Source organism: Macaca fascicularis, chromosome 7 (genome assembly GCF_037993035.2).
Source record: "Macaca fascicularis isolate 582-1 chromosome 7, T2T-MFA8v1.1".
Lineage (NCBI taxonomy): Eukaryota > Metazoa > Chordata > Mammalia > Primates > Cercopithecidae > Macaca > Macaca fascicularis.
The window spans coordinates 133,267,899-133,286,183 of record NC_088381.1 but is presented as its reverse complement, the minus strand read 5'-3'; the positions used below and the strand labels follow the sequence as shown (position 1 = coordinate 133,286,183).

At 38.1% G+C, this 18,285-nt stretch overlaps 1 protein-coding gene across 21 annotated transcripts in view; it reads right to left on the bottom strand.

The window, feature by feature from the left end:
• The window catches only part of FUT8 (fucosyltransferase 8), a 342,625-nt gene that overhangs the window by 307,224 nt on the left and 17,116 nt on the right, over positions 1–18,285 (bottom strand). For 2 of the 21 annotated variants that reach the window (XM_073997545.1, XM_045396594.3), the window contains exon 2: positions 2,126–2,207. The exons of the other annotated variants lie outside the window; for them this stretch is intronic. The gene's annotated coding sequence lies outside the window, so the exon portion shown is untranslated. The remainder of the gene's footprint in view (positions 1–2,125; positions 2,208–18,285) is intronic. 21 annotated transcript variants of the gene reach the window in all.

The window sequence follows — 18,285 nt, the reverse complement described above, 5'->3', positions numbered from 1 at the left end:
TATAATGTCAGCAACTACATTGATGCTTTAAATTACTTCAATCTCCTGACAACCCTATGAGCTAGTTATTAACCCATTTCGTAGATAATGAAATAGAAGTGTGGTAAAGTAACTTCTTTCTTCCAAGTCACACAATTAATATATAGCAGAATAAGTCTGCTATCAAAGGCCATGATCTTACTCATTTCACTTTACTTACTGGGAAGTTAAGAGCCAGGCACTCTGAGGGGGTAAAAAAATAGTATAAGTAATGGACCTTAACCTAAAGATATCCACATCCTAAAATCCACTCAGCAAATATTTACTGAACTACTATTACGTTCCAGATACTGTTTTAAGCTAAATCAAAGCTGTTTTTATTGGTGGCACTAGTCAGGGCTCTCTCCAACTAGTACTAATTCTATTACATGATAATCTCCATTGCCAGTGAATTTTGGAGAAATGGCTGTTTCCACAGCATCAACAGAAAATTTCCAAAATAAGCCTGGAACAACTTGACATACCAATAAGAAAAAAGTTATCAAAGAGTAGTAGCATCATGTTAAAAGGATTCAGAAGCTCTTCAAAGTGGCTCTTACTGATGGCTGGGTATGATGGCTCACATCTGTAACCCCAGCACTTTGGGAAGTTGAGGCAGGGCTGCTTGAGCCCAGGAGTTCTAGACCAGCCTGGACAACATAGCAAGACCATGTCTTTAGAAAACAAAAAAAGAGAGACAGGGTGAGGGGCAGGCTCCCACTGGTCAAAGATGTAACAACAATTTGAGTTTCATTAAGTATATTAATTGCAATGAATGAAAATCCAAACATGTTTAAAAAAAAAAAAGGCCCTAAAACACCTTCACAGGTTTAGATGTAACAGTTCAGTATCTTGAAAACTGGTAAATAAAAATAAAGAATCAAGTATTTATCCTGCTTTTCTTGTGAATTATACTATTTAATAACCAGTGATGAAGAGAGTATTCTATGGAAGTATGCTAAGTAATACATTAAAAAGAAATAATTTAGAATATCACTATCACTATTTTGCAACCTCGAATGAATTAATCCATCTAAGTAGTGAGTATCAATGGCTGCTAATGTCACAAAGAGAGTCATCCAAATAGCCAAGTGCCTTCTGATGACACACTTCCTACTGCCTTGCCAAAGGGATCACACTTAATTAGGATCAAGCCTCTGAATCCAGTTGAAAATCTACAGGGCATACAGAGAACAGAGAAAAGTGCTAAACTGCACTATTAGTATGCAATCAGCAGAATGCAAACTGTGGGAAACTCTACAAGTCAAACGGCCCAGGGTTCAATAGCTAACTTGTAAGAAAAAGAGACAGATGAGAGGGGGGACCTGTGGATTAAAAGGCTTAAAAGACATATCAAATTCAAAAAATATATACACATAGTATTACAATGTCTAAGCATATAATATCACTTGGGTGATAAAACCAATGAACAGCATTATTTCAATAAATGGTAGCTGTTAACCTATTTAAAAATGTGAAGTTGTACTAGGTGACCATCCCAATTCTTTGCACATGATTACAGTGCTAATTAATTTAATATGAACGGTTTTCTAGCTGGGCACGGTCGCTCACATCTGTAATCCTAACACTTTGGGAGACCAAGGCAGGAGAATCACCTGAGCCCAGGAGTTCAAACAAGCCTGAGGAACATAGTGAGACTCTGTTTCTACTTTTTAAAAAATAAAAAATAAAGGTTTTCTGTACATCAGTCACTTTTCATACAAATCCTTGAGACTTAAAAAAAAACTAATAGAGGAAACATTAGACAGTATTTATATAAGTTTGACCAGTAGTTAGACCAAATGCCTTACAAAGTAGACACACATTCAGTTTCTTTGTATGTCTTCAATTTTATTTCTTAAGTTAACATATAGTGAAACAGACTTTTGGGAAGAAGTAGGAGTATACAGTTCTACGAATTTCAACACACGTATATCCATACTCAGGATCAGAACAGTTCTATCACCCCAAAAACTCCCTCATGCTCTCTCTCCATAGTCACACACTCTCCCCATCCATAACCCCAGGTATCCTAGTCCATTTTGTGCTGCCATAACAGAATACCTGAGAGAGGGTAATTTATAAACAACAGAAATTTGTTTCTCACAGCTCTGGAGGCTGGTAAGTCCAAGATCAAGGTGCCAGCATCTGGTGAGGATCTTTCTGGCTGTAAACACTCATGGTAAAAGCTGGAGGACAAAAGGAGACAAATGCTACATCCTCACATGGCAGAAAAGCACAAGAAAGCAAGCCCTTTTTATTCCTTTATCTATTATTTATTTTTGAGATGAAGTTTCGCTCCGTCACCCAAGCTGTAGTGCAGTGGCGTGATCTCAGCTCACGGCATCCTTCGCCTCCCGGGTTTAAGCAATTCTCTGCCTCAGCCTCCCGAGTAGCTGGGATTACAAGCATCCACCACCACGCCCATCTAATTTTTTTTGTATTTTTAGTAGCGACAGGGTTTAACCATCTTGGCCAGGCTGATCTTGAACTCCTGACCTCATGATCCACCCGCCTCGGCCTCTCAAAGTGCTGGGATTACAGGCGTGAGCCACCATGCCCCACCACAAGCCCTTTTTATAACATTAATCCATTTGTGAGTGCTCCCCCATATGAACCAATACATACACCTTCATTGGGCCCCCCTCCCAACACTGTTGCATTGGTGATTAAGTTTCAACATGAATTTTCAGAGGGGACAAAACATTCAAACCATAGCATTGGATAACCAGTACAGATTTTCTATCACTACAGTTTTGTATTTTTGAAAATACATGTAAATGGAATCATGAGACTAGCTTTTTTTAAAAAGTATAATGCTTTGGAGATTCCTCCAAATTGCTACACTACACATATCAACAGTTCATTCCTTTTTATAATTGGTACATCATCCATTGTATGATGCACCATAGTTTGTCCATTCACACATTAATATTTGTCTACTTGTACATTACCATTTGGGTTGTTTCCAGTTTTTGGCAATTATGAACAGAGCATTACTGGTTTTTGCAGGAACATGTTTCATTTCCTTGGGTAAATACTTAGGAGTGGGACTGCCAGCTCATATGGTAACTTTATAAGAAACCACCAAATTGTTATCTGAAGTAGCTGTATACTTTTTTGTATTTCCATCTGCAAGGCAAGAGAGTTCTAGTTGCTCTATATCTCTGTCAGCTTGCTATTGTCTGGGTTTGTTGGTTTGTTTTGGTTTTGCTTTTCTAATAGGTAAGTAATGGTATCTCATGATTTCTATTTGCATTTCCTACTGGCTAAATAGGTTTACGTACTCAGTTTTTTAAAAGAAATATTACATTTAACTCTACTTGTCAAAAGACTATGTTTACTATTTAGTATCCAGTCTGTTAATGAAAAGAAATGCTTTTATAAACTAAACTAAGCTTGATGTCTTTTCAGAACCATGTACATTAAGAGTTTCAAACTGGCCTCTCAAGCAATAAGAGGAAGTTTATGCAAATATTTTCAATTTGTTTTACTAAATTTTTTTTTTTTTTTTTTTAAGACAGTCTCACTCTGTCGCCCAGGCTGGAGTGCAATGGCGCAATCTCAGCTCACTGCAAGCTCTGCCTCCGGGGTTCACAACCTTCTCCTGCCTCCGCCTCCTGAGGAGCTGGGACCACAGGTGCGTGCCACCATGCCCAGCTAAATTTTTGTATTTTTAGTAGAGACGGGGTTTCAACGTGTTAGCCAGGATGGTCTCGATCTCCTGACCTAGTGATCTACCCGTCTCAGCCTCCCAAAGTGCTGGGATTACAGGCTGCGCCCGGCCCAAAACACTTCATTTTTTAAAACAGTTTCAGGTTTACAGAAACATTCTGAAGATAATTCAGTGAGTTTCCACATACTACTCCCCTATCCAGTTTTCTCTATTATTAACATCTTACGTTAGTACGGTAAATTTTCTATACTTAATGAATACTGATCTATTAACTAAAGCCCATCGTTTTAAGTTCCTCCTGTCTGTGACAATTTTACAGATTTCTCTGTTTTTGATGACCAGTTTTGTGGTGCAGTAGTCAGGTTTCCTTGTAGGATGCCCTTCTATACTGTATTGTTTTTGTTTTTTGGTTTTTTTTTTACATGAGATGAGGTCTCACTCTGTCACCCAGGATGGAGTGCAGCTGGCCCAACTTGGCTCACTGCAACCTCTGCCTCCTGGGCTCAAGCAATCCTCCCATCTCAGCCTCCCAAGTAGCTGGGATCACAGCAGGCATGTACCACCATGCCCAGCTCATTTTTTGTATTTTTTGGTAAAGACAGGCTGGTCTTAAACTCCTAAACTCAAGTAATCCACCTGCCTTGGCCTCCCAAAGTGCTGCGATTACAGGTGTGAGTCACCGCACCTGGCCTATACTGTATGTATGTATGTATGTATGTATGTATGTATGTATGTATGTATGATAGTCAGTACCTCAAATGTCTGTGTCCTCAAATGTCCACCCCTGGCTGAGCACAGTGGCTCACTCCTGTAATCCCAGTACTTTGGGAGGCTGAAGCAGGCAGATCACAAGGTCAGGAGATCAAGACCATCCTGGTCAACATGTCTCTACTAAAAATACAAAATACAAAAATTGGCTGGGTGTGGTGGCACGTGCTTGTTATCCCAGAAACTTGGGAGGCTGAGGCAGGAGAATCAGTTGAACCTGGGAGGTGGAGACTGCAGTGAGCCAAGATCATGCCACTGTACTCTAGCCTGGCGACAGAGCAAGACTCAGTCTCAAAAAAAAAAAAAAACAAAACAAAAAATGTCCACCCTTAGCTGTTTCTGTTTTGCTCTGGATTCGTGCTTCTCAATCTGGATGCATCTAAGAATTATCTAGACAGCCCTTTGAAAACCCAGATTAAACCCCATTAAATTTGAGTAAACACAGGTGGGAACTGAACAATGAGAACACTTGGACACAGAGTGGGGAATATGATACACTGGGGGCTGTCGTGGGGTGAGGGGAGGGAGGAGGGATAGCATTAGGAGATATACCTAATGTAAATGACAAGTTAACGGGTGCAGCACACCAACATGGCACATGTATACATATGTAACAAACGTGCACATTGTGCACATGTGCCCTAGAACCTAAAGTATTAAAAAAAAAAAAAAAAACTGAGTAAATACAAACTGATTTTTATTTTTTTTTTTGAGATGGAGTCTCACTTTGTCACCCAGGTTGGAGTACAGTGTCAAGATCTCAGCTTACTGCAACCTCTGCCTCCCGGATTCAGGTAATTCTTGCGCTTCAGCCTCCCAAGTAGCTGGGATTACTTACAGATGTGTGCCACCACACCAGGCTAATTTGGTTTTTTTGTTTTTTTGTATTTTTAGTAGAGATGGGATTTCACCACGTTGGCCAGGCTGGTCTTGAACTCCCAACCTCAGGTGATCCACCTGCCTTGGCCTCCCAAAGTGCTGGGATTAAAGGTGTAAACTACCATGCCCAGACATGTACTTACTTTTAAACATAAAATAATTTACCTACTAAACAAATCCATTGTGAACCAAAGCTTGGTTCGAATTTTTTAATAATTATCAACATATATGCGTATTTTACTAAAATTTATGAAGACAGAAAATGGTCACTATTCTAAGGTTCAGTACTACAAATTACAATTAAACTGACATTTGTATTACGACAACCCTAATCTCTTCTAACTCCACAAACATACTATACAGTAGATCTCCACATATCAAGTAGGGAAATAAATTCTAAAAGTTACAAAGAAAATTAAAAGTTGCCTGCCCCTCTTTAAAAATTTATATATCTTTCCACTTATCCTTCCATCTAAATAAGAAATTAACTACTAAAAAAATCTGTGTAAAATATACTTCAACATAACCAGCTTATATTCATTCATTTTTTTTCCTCTTTTAAGTGGTAGACACAGTTTCGAGTATAAAATGTAGCTCTAGTTTTGCTAGCTTGAATCTAAATTCTAATTCCACAGTTATAAATTGTTGCAGAGGTAAGGAAGTTTCTACTCAACCTCATTTAGGTGAAGGGTACTTCTCACTTACAATAAATGAGATCTTTGGACTATGCTTTAGCTTTTCACTCATTCTTGGTGTGTTTTACTGCCTTTATTGGTTCTTCATGGGCCCAAATAAAATTCTCACTAATACTTGTGACTTACCAATTATACCAACTATAGATGTCTAAAATTTAAGAGTTTAAAAAAAAAATGACCTTAGGTGGCCAAAGAAGTCATTTTCCCACAAGAGGAACTCCAGATGGATACAATTTTTAAACTTTAATTGATAAATAAAAGTTATACATATGTATTGTGTACAACTGGATGTTTTCATATATCTGTATGTTGTGGAATGATTAAATCAAGCTAATTAACATACCTATTATCTCATATATCCAAACTTTTTTTGTTTTAATGGGTAAAATCTACTCTCTAGCTGGCAGGGTGGCACATGTCTGTAATCCCAGTTATTCAGTAGGCTGAGGCAGGAAGATTGCTTGTGCCCAGGAATTCTAGATAAGCCTGGGCAACACAGTGAGACCCCATTTCAATTAAAAAAAAAAAACTACTTTCTAAGCAATTTTCAAGTATACAACACTTTATTATTAACTACAGTCAACCATGCTGTACACTGGATCTCCAGAACTTATTCCTTTATATACCTGAAACTGTACCCTTTAACCACATCTCCCCATTTCTCCCCAGCTGACAGCCCCTGGTAATCACCATTATATTCTCTGCTTCTGTGAGTTTAACTTTGTTAGATTCTACATATAAGTGAGATCATGCAGTATTTGTCTTTCTGTATCTGGCTTATTTCACTTAGCATAATGTCCTCCAAATTCTTCCATGTTGTTATAAATGTCAAGACTTCCTTCTCCTGAAAAGCTGAATAGTATTCCATTGTGTGTATATATATACACACATTTTCTTTATCCATTCATGTGTTGATGAACACTTAGGATGATTCCATATCTTAGCTATGGCAAATAATGCTTCAACAAACTTATATAAGAGATAAGATAATTTTCTATTTGTAAAGAGATCCACGAGCAGAACCAGAGTGCTCAGCACTTACATGATGGTTTCTCAACACTAGGAGGCTTTTGTGCGTATTTTATTGTTGCTATTGGTGTTTAAGGGAGCATTTATTTTCCTTTAAAAGTATTCCACATCCATAGAGAAAAAACTTGTAGTTTCTTTTCCTCTCCATGAAACGCTTTATTAAATGAGTAATTTGTTTGAATAACAGACAGTATGGATTATGTACCAGGTAGGAACCCCCTTCAAAGTAAGAAAGAATATAGTTTCTATCACCCTTTAAAATTTGTTAAATATATTTATTACATTTAGGAGTATGGCTTTAAAGAAACTTCTGTCCTTCACATGACCTTCCAGTTCAAGTGTCCAGCAGAGTCTGACTTGAAATTATCAGAAGTTACTAAACAAAAGATTCTAATTAGCCTATATGAGGTACGTGTCCATTCTCTGAGGAAGACTGACTTGTTTCCCTCCATCTCTACTTCTGTTCTGAGTATTAGTATGATCCTCCTAAACCAGTTTGTCCATATCCTTATAGCCTCTTCCCCTACATGCAGTTCTAAAAACCCAGGACAGAGCTGGTATTTTTGCTTACATATCCATCCTTGAACCAATAACTGTGACAGAAATAAGCTTCCATTTGGATCGTGTTACCAGGGTAGGGTAGGATGAGTTTTCCAAAACAGGCAAGTAAAAAGGGGTCTGTTAGTGATCTAGACATATTCCCTGGAGGAATTGCTGGCCGCCAATTAGCCAAACAAATCTGTATCAACTACAATTGGAGGGCAGGGGAGACTTAATGGATACATTGTTCTTTAGAAATTATATTTTTCGGCCGGGCGCGGTGGCTCAAGCCTGTAATCCCAGCACTTTGGGAGGCCGAGACGGGCGGATCATGAGGTCAGGAGATCGAGACCATCCTGGCTAACACGGTGAAACCCTGTCTCTACTAAAAAAATACAAAAAACTAGCCGGGCGAGGTGGCGGGTGCCTGTAGTCCCAGCTACTCGGGAGGCTAAGGCCGGAGAATGGCGTGAACCCGGGAGGCGGAGCTTGCAGTGAGCTGAGATCGGGCCACTGCACTCCAGCCTGGGCCACTGAGCGAGACTCCGTCTCAAAAAAAAAAAAAAAAAAAGAAATTATATTTTTCATTAGGAAATAAAATATGTGTAACTGTGCTTACACATTCCTTCATATTCCTGTTGAAGTTTCTTTTTAAAAAATTAAAATTTCAGGTACTACACAACTAGCAATGCATAGCAGCTTCTAACTGCAACACTGTGCCTGTGAACAAATATTATGGAAAATGCAGAGAGAAAGAGAATTCAGGGATTTAGCAGTGGAGAGGTGAAACAGCACCAAGAGTTCAACCACAGAACAGGAGTCAGAAGGGAAGATGTCTTAGATGGAGGTGTGAAGGATCGTGGATTCAGCAATGCATAATAAGAAAACCCAAAATAACTATGGCATAAACAAAAGAGAAGTTTATTTCTCTCTCACATAAAATAATCTGATAATACTCCAGAGCTGCTCTACCATGACATAAATATACAGGGTCTTTCCAGCTTTCTATTCTACCATCCTTATAGTATAGCCCCTATCCTCATGATCTAAGTTGGCAGCTGGAAAAAAATGATAAAGAAGGGCAAAGCTCTTCCTTTAAACAGACTTCTGGGAAATATCAAACACTTCTACTGACATCTAACTGACCAGAATTTAGTCACAAGGTAATACCTTGCTACAAGAGAACTTCAGAAAGTTGTTCTTTCCGCAAGTGGCAACGGGGCCCTCTATCTAGGTTTTGTTAACTTGAGAGAAGTAGACAATGAATATTTGAGGAAAGAAAAAAAACCTGCCAATTTCTGTCATAATAGGTCAAAGACAAGAAAGGCAGATGAAAGTAATGTGTGAATGTAAACCTTCCTTCTCTAATCTCAAGTTACAAAATGGCTAGACTGAAATATTCTTGATATATTCTTACTTGAGAGAAGAAATAGACAAAGAACCTTTGATTTTATTTAGGCAACTTCTTATCCCCTCTCTCCATATTATTGTAAAAGCCTATATGAGAAGTAAAAGTGTGAGCCAAAATAGTTAGGGCCAAAGTTTTAAAACCTCCTTCCTACACAGAGGTATGAAACCAACATGTCCAACAAACAGAAAACACCAAAGCAGAAACAATTTAAAACCAAACAAACAAAAAAAAATCACTATCAGTATAAAGACTCTTCTACAGTTAAGACTTCTAAATTACCTCCTAGATCCAGAAACTCAGGCTAAACTCCTCTTCTTCACTCCCTACTCCATTGCTTGCTAAACCTCTCTCCTTGCATCTATAAAACGTATCTAATCTCCTTGGTTCTCCTTCCTTGCTATTTTAAGGATTTTATTGTAATCACTATGGGTAATAACAAAAAAAAACCCATTAAGAAATTATGAAGTTTTTTAAATCCTATAAAATTCCCTGGGACCTCAAATATTCTCATTTTACTGGGAAGAGCTAATGATGTCAACTAATATGAATTCATGTACTCTAGTCTCAAGCCAGTAAACTGCATTTCTAAGACCCTAAACATCAGGTGACATGTTTCAAAGAGTCTTTCTTTAACACAAGCATCATATGAAGATGACCATGGTGGTGGTAGTGGTGGTAAGATCAAATTAAGACTTTTGGAGGTCCCAAGAACAGAAAATATAATAGTATAGCCCTGTATTCTCTCCCTATTAAATACAAAATAAAAACAGTACTGAACTGCTAACATTTAGTCCAACAAATTCTTATTTCTTTCCTAATTCTGCTTCAGTTTTTTTTTTTTTTTAACGTTAGATAGTAAATGCTTTCAATTGTTTTTCAAATTCTTTTTCTTCTGCTTTGCTGACACCCTAAGCTTTTTTTAATATGCTGTTTGGCTAATCAGTACTAAGTGCTAAGAAATAGAAGTAAAAGCAGTTGCAACTTGAAGAGGTCTACTCTACATCAGATATTTTACATGCATTATTTATAATTCTTGTCACATCTACAAAAAGGAGAGATTATCAACCCTGTTTTGTTGATAAAGAATGAACTCAAAGAAACTAGACAAGATGCCCAAGGTCACTCATGCAGTAAATGGCAGAGTTAAGCATCTGAAATAGGCCTTTATGTCTCCCAAGTCCGATCCATTAGACATACTGCCTATAGGGCATTTCTTCAGAACCAGCTCCTGGACAAAAATTTCATTTCAGAGAAACATTGAAAAATGCTTTTTAAATGCATCATTTGGTAGTACTCACATTTTCCATGGAATCTAATCACTGATAATCCTAAATAAATGTAAATATACAGCCCAGACTGCTACACTGCACAACTCCAGTGGGAAAAAAGAAAAAAATTTTTATGTGAATGATGTCCCCTGGAATTGTGTGATACAGTTGAGTGTGTAACCCCAATGCTTGTCAAAGACCCTGTCAGGGCCCTTTACTATTCTATTTTGGAAAAAAAAAACTATCATTGTTTTTTCTTTTTTTTTTTGGTTTTTTTTTGAGAGGGAGTCTCACTCTGTCACCCAAGCTGGAGTACAGTGGCGCGATCTTGGCTCACTGCAAGCTCCGCCTCCCGGGTTCACGCCATTCTCCTGCCTCAGCCTCCCCAGTAGCTGGACTACAGGTACCCGCCACCATATCTGGCTAATTTTTGTATTTTTAGTAGAGACGGGGATTCACTGTGTTAGCCAGGATGGTCTCAATCTCCTGACCTCGTGATCTGCCTGCCTCGGCCTCCCAAAGTGCTGGGATTACAGGTGTGAGCCACTGCGCCCGGCCACTATCGCTGTTTTTTAAATCCAATAAGCATTCTCAGAATGTTAAAGAAAAGTTTTTGTTGTTGTTGTTTTGAGACAGGGTCTTGCTATGTTGCCCAGGGTGATCTCCTGCCTCAGCATCCTGAGTAGCTGGGATTACACACTTGTGCCATCAGGACCAGCTCAAGAAAGGACTAGCCAGACATGGTGACACACACCTGTGGTCCCAGCTTCTCGGGAGACTGAGGTAGAAGAACTGCTTGACCTCAGAGTCATCTGAGGCTGCAGTGAGCAATGATCACACCACTGCACTCCAGTCTGGGTAACACAGCAAGACTGTCTTTTAAAAAAAAAAAAAAATGGGGGAAGATATTTTAAAGCACATGAAAATAAAAATACACCAAAAGTCAATCGTAAGAAAATGCAAACTAAAACCACAAGGATATACAACTATACACCTATTATAAGGGCTAAAATTAAAAAAAAAAAAAAAAAAAAAAAAAAAACAGATACTACCAAGTGCTAGCAAGGATGCAGAGCAACTGGAACTCTCAAACATTGTTGGTGGAAATGCAAAATGGCACAATCACTTTGGAAAACAGTTTGGCAGTTTCATACAAAATTACACATATGCTTACCATATGATCCAGCAATCTGCTCCTAGGTATTTACCCAAGTGAAATGAAAACTTATGATCACACACAAAGCTATACATGAATGTCTATAGCAGTTTTATTCATAATTGCCAAAAACTAGCAACAAGCCAAATGTCTTTCAACAGATAAATGGATAAACTAACCATAGTACATTCACACCATAGATTACTACTCAGCAATGTAAAGGAACAAACTATTGAAACTCGCAACATGAATGAATCTCAATGAATTTTCTAAGTATCAGAGGCTGATCCAAGAGTCTATATAACCACAATGTCACTTACAGTTGGCCCACCATTATCCACTAGTTCCATATCTGAGAATTCAACCAATATGGATAGAAAATATTGTAGTAAAAACAAAATACAACAAAAAATAATACAAATAAACAATATAACAATGATGTACATAGTATTTATACTGTATAAGGTATTATATTTAGAGATGATTGGAGTACCAGGAGGATGTGTGTGTATATGTAAACACTAGGTCATTTTACATAAGGGACCTGAGCATCTGTGAATTTTAGTATCTGAAGGAGTTTTGGAACTAATCTCCCTCAGATAAGAAGGGACAACTGTGTATGACATTCTGGAAAAGTAAAACAGTAGCCACAGAAAATAGATCAGCGTTTTCCAAGGAGATGAACTTAGGGGGAGAGGTTAACTACAAAGAGGCAGCAGAAGTTCTGTGTCTTAATTATGAGGATAGATACATATTCTATGCATTTGCCAAAATCCATAGAACTGTGTATCACAAAGCGTGAATTTCAATGTATTAATGCACAATTTAAAAATGAAAAAAGTTGTATAAAAAATAAAGGAAATATTCCAAATTGGGAAAAAAGAAAAAAAAAGGGAGGGGCTTTTCACTACCAGATCTAGAAATGGTTATCCTCTGGAGATAATACAACTGTCTCCACTGAGCTGTAAAGATAAAATGTAAAATGCTTAACACAGGCTTAACACACAGTAAATTCTTAGTTTAGAATTCTTAAATTCTAGTTCCCTTCCCTTTCCCTGCTTCTCTCTCTTATGTATTTCTCTTTCACTGTGTCTACTACTCCCTCTTCTTTTTTCTGCCTCTGTTACGACTTTACATTGTTTTTGCTACTTCAAATTCCTTTTCCCTATTTCTTTGGTTAACAGTATCTATCCTTTGGGGAACTGACACTACTCCCATTTATATGGTTCTGATGTTAATGTCAACGACAATTCCCCACAGTGATTAGCCCAGAGATAAGCCTGTTAGATAGAGGCCATCCTAGGAAACTAAGTTCTCGGCTGTCTGAGGCCATGCATCCTTGCCATGAAAGAAGCTTTCTAACATAAGCAGAAAATGAGGCCAACAGGTGAAAAAATAAAATGAAGCTAGGATACTCTGAAGACAGCATCTAAGTTCCCAGATCTGTGGGCTTCTCCATCTCTATTCTTCCTATTTACATAGCCAATATATCACCTTTCTGTTTAATCCATTTTAGAATTATTGTTTTTCATGCTTCCCATTTTAAAATCACAAAATATTTGGCTTCTCTAAGGAAACAAAAACAGTAAATTATCTCTTTACTTGCTGTGGCCTTCAGTTATTTTCAGTATTAGTGGCTACTAATATCAAGATATTACCCAATCCCACTAATATCAAGATATTACCCAATCACACACATTTGAAGGAGGTAGAAATAGCTGGGCCTGGTGGCACACATTTTTAGCCCTAGCTACTCAGGAGGCTGAGGCAGGAGGACGGCTTGAGGCCAGGAGTTTGAGGTTCGGTACTCTATGATCACATCTGTGAATAGCCACTACATTCCAATCTGGGCAACACAGTGAGCGAGAGAGAAAAAAAAAAAATAGAGGTAGAAATAAAGCCACATATAACTGTAGACTGAAAACAGGTGCCTACTTAAGATTTACATTAGAAGTAGTGAAAAACCTTCAAGACAGTTTTTAATGCACATTATATCAGGTTTTAAATCTTCAGTGCAGGCAGTACTCACTTTTCATTACCTTACATTTTACCACTCTGCTCACTCAAAGCTAGGTAATAAAGATATATGTTACTTTGTGTCATTCTGCCTTTGCATGCTCATTCACAAATTTTAATCAGTATCTGAAGAAAGGCAATAGCATATGCAAATAGGAAAAGCATACAACTGTAGTAAGGATTACAGAAAAAGTTTTACAAGTTGACAACACATAGCACACTTCTAATAAGCCATTCTTCAGTTTGTCTTCCTGGAATGCCCCTACTTGTTTTTGATGCTAAGCTAATCATCACTATGTACCATAGCCTACTAGAACGTCCTCTGCCACCTCACCCTGTATCATAGCAATTACCGAATTATAATTATATATTTATATGTTAGTGGTAATGAGAACCTAAACTGTTATTAAAAAAAAAATTAAACAGAAAAAAGCAGATGAATGAGATAAACACTGTAGTGATAGAAGTCGCAGTTTTGTTACAGGGTCCCAACACTTACTCAAAGGTAACCGCTGGGTCAGGGTTTCTGCACTATAGTGTCTTCTGCGGTTGCCACAAATAGGTTACAGGACAGAGAAATATGTTACAGGAAAAGGGTCCCAATCCAGATCCCAAGAGAGGGTTTTTGGATTTCACACAACAAAGAATTCAGGGTGAGTCCACAGTGCAAAGTGAAAGCAAGTTTATTAAGAAAGTAAAGGCATAAAAGAACGGCTACTCCATGGGCAGAGCAGCCCCGGGGGCTGTTGGTTGCCTATTTTTAAGGCTATTTCTTAATGATACGCTAAACAAGGGGTGGATTATTTATGTCTCCCAGTTTTAGAGCATATAGGGTAACTTCCTGACATTGCCATGGCATTTGTAAACTGTCATGGAGCAGCGCTGATGGAAGCATAGTAGTGAGGATGACCAGAGGTCACTCTCATTGCCATTTTGGTTTTGGTGGGTTTTGGCTGGCTCCTTAACTGCAACCTGTTTTATTAGCAAGGTCTTTATGACCTCTATTTTGTGCCGACCTCCTATCTCGTCCTGTGACTTAGAATGTCTTAACTGTCTGGGAATGCAGTCCAGAAGGTTTTAGCCTCATTTTACCCAGCTCTTGTTTAAGATAGAATTGCTCTGGTTCACATACCTCTGACAGTTTGACAAGCAAATGAATCTGATGGGGAATACAAAGATGATTCACAATTCAAGTTTGGATAATGGGAAGGAAAAGCCATTAATTTTTTAAAAAAAGAAAGTAGGAAAAAAATACATTTTAAAGGAAAAGAAAATTCAAATTTGAGTGAGTTAAGCATGATGGCATGACAATTAGGTGACAATCTCCAGCTGGAAACTGACGTTCAGAAACTTACACTATAGGGGTCACGTGGAAGAGATTCTCACTAAATCCAAAAGAACAGGTAACATTTCAAGAAAAAGAATCTAGAGAATGAAAAACATGTAAGGCAAATACTTGAGAAGTAAGTTGACTTTGTAAATGAGCCAGGAAGACAGCAAAGTTATAAGGAGAAGGAGGAGGAAAAGTGGTACACAGTGCTAAATCTGAAGCAACAAGACTGAAGAGCCCCCATTTGGCAATTCAGAAGAACAGTTTTAGTGAAAAAGAAGGTAACCAAATTGAAACAACAGATACAAATTGTTTTTTTTTTCCTTTGGCCTGCTGCACAGTATTTAAAAAAAAAGGGGGGGGGGAAAGAAGAAAAAATAAGGAAAGGTTTTTGTTTAAGCCATTAAATTGTTGCTAGGGAAGATTAAAATAAAAATGATAAAAGAGTTAATTAATGGTCCTATACATTCTAACAGTAGAAGGGATAAAACAGGTAGCCATGAAAGCCTAAAGGGTATATCCCTGACACCAAATGGGGGACAGAACTTACACAATTTAGAGAGAAAGAAAAGCAAAGCTGAAGAAGTTTCTGTTGGATGGTCTTGGTCTTCTTACATTTAAAAAAAAAAAAAAGTAAGTGAACCTACAAAGTCTGAGAGCAGTACACTGGAATCAGGCCCTAGAAAGAAGTAGAGTGGTGGCTCGCGCCTGTAATCCCAACACCTTAAGAGCCTGAGGCAGGCAAATCACTTGAGGCCAGGTGTTCAAGACCAGCCTGGGCAACGTGGCAAAATCCAGCCTCTACAAAAAAATACCAAAAAAAAAAGCCGGGCATGGTGGCACATACCTGTAGTCCTAGCTACTCCAGAGGTTAAGGCAGGAGGATCACCTGAGCCCAGGAGGTTGAGGCTGCAGTGAGCTGGGATTGCGCCACTCCCCTTAGTCTGGCCAACAGAACATGACCCTGTCTCTTTTTAAAAAAAAAAAAAAAAAAAAAAAAAAAAAAAAAAAAAGGCCGGCGCAGTAACTCACACCTATAATCCCAGCACTTCGGGAGGCTGAGGCAGGCAGATCACCTGAGGTCGGGAGTTCGAGACCAGCCTGACCAACATGGAGAAATCTCGTCTCTACTAAAAAAAAATATCTAAAATTAGCAGGGTGTGGTGGCGCATGCCTGTAATCCCAGCTACTCCAGAGGCTGAGGCAGGAGAATCACTTGAACCCAGGAGCGGGAGGTTGCAGTGAGCTGAGATCGAGCCATTGCACTCCAGCCTGGGCAACAAGAGTGAAACTCTGTCCCAAAAAAAAAAAAAAAAAATAGTAGAAAAGGTCTGAAATAGCCCCTATAGGAAGTGGAAAAGAATTGCCAATCAATGCAACCAAGTATTTTAGAGAACATTTTCTCATTAATTGCTCATCTCATTTTTTACTTAACTTGTAGAAGGATACAAATTCTTCAGTCTATTTGATCTGATATTCCTTTTTTAAAGAGAGCCTTCTATATCCCATCTAATGATGTTCTGTATGTCTACTTTTCCATTTAAATTACCCCCCATCTATTCTTTGCTATGTTACAAAACTTTTAATTATTCTTCCTGCTTTAATGTGGTTCTAGTCTTGCTCTCATGCTCTGTACAAATATCAAAGTAGTATTTGATTACTCAAGAAATCCTTAATGTCTATTTTCTTAAAGACAAGTATTTAAGAGAACTATATAAAGAATAGAAATTCTAAACCCAGAAATGGCTATATCTTCTGACAGCTACTCATTTACTATTATGACTAAAAATAAAAATTCCCCAGGAAAATATGAATGATGACCTTTAACACTTTGAAGCTTCAGAAGTAATAGAAAAAGTGTCTCTTTTCATTTACATTGACATTTTTCCAATTATACAACTCATATTTCGATATTTTATATGTATTAAAAATTCAGTGGGACTTTTAAAATAAATATGGCATAACATATTTTCAAAAGAACATTCTTGGCTGGTGCAGTGGCTTATGCCTGTAATCTCAACATTTTGGGTGGCCAAGGTGGGCAGGTCGCTGGAGCTCAGAGTTCGAGACCAGCCTGGGCAACACAGAGAAACCCTGTCTCTACAAAAAAATAGTTAAAAAAAAAAAAATTAGCTGGGTGTGGTGGTATGTGTCTACAGTGCCAGCTACTCAGGAGGCTGAGCTGGAAGGATAGACTCCGCCCCAGAGGTCGAGGCTGCAGTAAGCCATGAAAGCCCTACTGCACTCCAGCCTGGGCAACAGAGTGATACCCTGTCTCAATTAAAAAAAAAAAAAAAAAAGATTCTTGTGATAAAAACAGTCGCCTTGGAGAACTCTACATTTATTTCCATAATGCTGACACTGACATTTCATAAAAAGCTTTGGGATTCAACTTTTGTAACTGCTTTAAAGTCTTTTTTAAGTCTTTTCTTTTTTCTTCTTTTTTTTTTTTTTTTTGAGACAGTCTCACTCTACTAGCCAGGCTGGAACACAGTGGTGCAAGCTCAGCTTACCTGTAGCCTTGACCTCCTGTGCTCAAGTGATCCCCCCATCTCAGCCTCACAAACAGCTGGGCCTACAGGCACACACCACCACACCCGGCTAATTTTTTAATTTTTTGTAAAGATGGGGTCTCACCACATTGCCCAAGCTGATCTCAAATTCCTGGGCTCAAGCGATCCTCCCATCTCAGCCTCCAAAGTGCTGGGATTACAGGCATGAGGCACCTCGCCTGGCCTGCTTTAAAGTCTTAATATAATGTTTATAATGTTGTCAGAAGTGACAAATCTTCATATAATAAACATAGTTTTGATTTGAAGATATTCCTTGTTATCAAAAAGTGGTTTACCTACATTAGAAATGCTACTTTTGAATAAAATCTGTGACTCTAAAACATGAAACAAATTTTCTTATGCTGTTGTAATGATACCATCATTAAAATATATTTATAGCTACATTATAGCTACATTCCCCTCCTCCAGTGTCTGCTCTGTGGGTTATCACTCATATGCTCTAGCACGTTGGGTAAAAATAAGGTTCAGTCATTTAATAGCCATACTTCCTACTACTGTAGGTAAAAATAACAAGGCCTGAAGGTTCCTAAAAGTCAAATTATTGATTATTTGAAAGCAGTTACAACACTGATTTTTAAATTTAGGCAGTTGTGATTCAATTCTCTTTTTTTATACTATACTGAAAATGAACATTACTCTTTTAGCATATACCTGACACCAGCCTACTCAGTCAGTTGTCTACTCCTGTTATAAACACACACATATACACATGTACACTCCTATTTTTTAAATCCTCTATACATGTACCGTTTTCCTAGTTTATAACCTGAATGTTACCTGTCAGCTTTGCCTCTAAGACAATCTTCCCAATGATAGTCATGCACTTCCTTTTGTTCTTCTTGAAAAACAATCTAATCCCACTTGACTATCTTGAGTGCGGCTTGGCACAAACTTCACTAAAATTGTTCCACCCTACTTTCTACTCC